The sequence below is a fragment of the Patella vulgata genome, chromosome 3 (assembly GCF_932274485.2).
Source record: "Patella vulgata chromosome 3, xgPatVulg1.2, whole genome shotgun sequence".
NCBI lineage: Eukaryota > Metazoa > Mollusca > Gastropoda > Patellidae > Patella > Patella vulgata.
In genome coordinates, this window is record NC_065881.2 from 29,147,084 (window position 1) to 29,150,367 (window position 3,284).

Consider the following 3,284-nt stretch of genomic DNA (forward strand, 5'->3'; position numbering starts at 1 on the left):
ATTGTCGTCGCCCTTTCCGTCCGTCCACAATTTGTTTGTGGACACTCAACAGGTCACAATTCTTATCGCTTTTGACGAAACTTGAAATATAGGTTTATCTCCAAAAGACCTTGGTTCCTTTCGATATTGGCATGTATTGGATCGAAACTTCATGGATTATGGCCCCTGTTTGTACGAAAAATCACGTTTTTAGCTTGTGGACCCTATAGAGGTCACAATTTTAATCCGATTTTGTTGAAACTTGAAATGTAAGTTTATAACCCAAAGATCTCGGTTCCTTTCGATATTCGCGCATATCGGACCGTAACTTCCTGAGTTATGGCCCCTGATTGTACGAAAAATCGCGTTTTTAGCTTGTGGACCCTATAGAGGTCATAATTTTATTCCGATTTAAAAAAAACGTATTATTATATCACCGTTACACCCTAAGGACGGCTGAGTTCGAATTTCGTGAAAATCGACCCAAAACTGACAGACAAAATGGCCGCCGTTCGTTCTCAAATAGCGTAAAAATATGGTATATCAAGGTTGTGGACCCTATAGAGGTCACAATTTTTATCCGATTTTGTTGAAACTTGAAATGTAAGTTTATAACACAAAGATCTCGGTTCCTTTCGATATTTGCGCATATCGAATTGAAATTTCCTGAATTATGGCCCTTGATTGTAGGAAAAATCACTTTTTTTTAGCTTGTTCTCTATCCATCTCTCGAAAATGTGGGCGTATCCTGCCTGGCAGCCGCTGGTTTAAAAATAAATTTAATAAGTAACGATAACAATAAATTAAAAAGTATAGGCCTAAATCAATATCACAGAAATCATACATCAATATCACAGAAACAGTAAATAATCCTACAGTAATCAGAATCACAGAATCAGTATATAATCATATAGTATCACAGAATCCGTATATTGTCATACAGTATCAGTGCATCACAGCATCATTGTATAATACTACAGTATCACAGAATCCGTATACATGTATAATCATGCAGAATCAGTATTATAGTCATGCAGTATCAGCATTATAATCATATAGTATCAGTATTATAATCATATAGTATCACAGTCTCACAGAATCAGTATATTATCATAAAGTATCAGATAATCAGTACATCATCATAGCGTATCGGTATATAATCACAAAGTATCACAGTATCAGTATATAATCACAAAGTATCACATAATTAGTATATTATCAGATATTGTCACAGAATCAGTATATTATCATAGTATCTCTCTAATCACTATCTTATCATACAGTACCACAGTATAAGTGTATTATCATATTTAATCACAGAATTTTATTATACTCATACAGTATCACTGAAATTGGAATCACAGAATCAGTATATAATCATACAGTATCACAGTAATCAGAACCACAGAATAAGTATATAATCATCTAGTATCACAGAATCAGTACATATAATCATCATATAGTATCACAGAACCAGTATATAATCATCATATAGTACCACAGAACCAGTATATAATCATGCAGTATCAAAGTAATCAGAATCACAAAATCTGTATACAATCATATATCACAGTATCAGAACTATTCAGAACCACAAAATCAGTATATATATTGTCATACAGTATCACAGAATCAGTTTATATATTGTCATATAGTTTCACACAATCAGCATATAATCATGCAGTATCAAAGAATCAGTATATAATTATGACTCATCACTATCATTTGTATCTTGTAAGGTAACTCTTCTGTAATTATAAAACAAGTCAAAATGAGGCAAGTTAGCTTTGGCATGAAATGTCTATACAAACATCCAGTAAACTAATGAGTGGATGACAGTACATAATATGGTTGTGCTTATTGTGTCCAAAATATAACTGTCTTCATTTGCCCAATTCGGAGCAGAACAGTAGGACATTAAACCCCATAACATTTCATGTCATTTCCAAAATACATGTACCAATCAACCCCCGAAATATCATATCAAAACTATTCCAATATGTTTACAACCAGTGTATCAACTGGCACTGCTTTGAAGAAAGTATTTGTAAGAAATGCAAGTATAGACAGCAGTGGGCAAATTTTGAAAGCTATTGTTATGAACCGTTATGATCCATGTCCACTTTTTGAACTAGTTAGTAACCTCACATCATGTCGAATACAATGGAAGCCAGTTCCGCTGCTCGTAGTAAGATTTATAGATTATTCTGTTGTAATATTTTAATGTCATAATGTATCTAAGTTAATTATTGTTCCATTTCATAATTATTATCTAATATGTACTATTTATTTGACTTGTCATTTATAACATGCTTCGGAAATCATATGACTGACAGGTAGTAGGCGTGGTTGAGCTGTCACGTGACTCACTAGCTTATAAAAGTACGTTTAGTCGGGAAATGAACAGAAGTCATCATGCGTCTGTGGCAGTAACACCTTGCCAGTAGTAGGGTGACCCATGTACTCACAGAAATACAGTCCACCGCTGATAGTTCGAGACTACCACTGAAGCGTGCACATTCGCCGTGAGGAGACCAACTTTCTGACAGTATGATACTATAAATAGCCATGGCACGTACAATTCTCTACAAATCTATCAACTATTACAGCCGTAAAAAATTTATTGTTGACGATTTTGAATAGCAGTAAAATTAAGCTTCTTGGTTATTACAGCAGATTTAGAAATTACGTTCGTTTCATTTTTTAAATCGCTTTATCATTAACTGTACCGTTAAGAGCGGCATCTTTTGGTTTAGTACAAATAATATCTCTGAATCACTCGGGTTAGACAGGAACATGATACTAGCAGTAGTTTCATTTTACTTTTACAAGGTTCTTAAAACGATTGTTGAGCTACCTAACGTGCTTATTTCTAAATTCAATTTCTTGTTCTAGCTTTCTGTTATGTTTCGTAAAAGCGTAGTCTTGATTATCCCGACCTGTCAATCAGACGTAGAATGGTCGATAGACTGGTTAAGCGAGACTAATTTCAAAACAAGGGCACGTAACCTATCTTTTACTCAAAAGTGTCTGGATGTTATGGACGACTCTTGGAACCAGTTTTCAGTCTATTATTTATACGTGATTAATGGTCATAGCTTATTAAGTACAACATATATAAATATTGTGGCGTAATTGTCAAGATATATGGAGATATTTATTTATGGTGGGTCACCCTACCAGTAGACGGACTCGTGGGATTGGCGCGTCGGCTCGAGAGAGAGTTGGAAAGAGAGAGGGCGAGCTCGAAAGAGAGAGAGCGAGCTCGAAAGAGAGAGCTCGAGGGGAGAGAGAGAGAGTAAGGG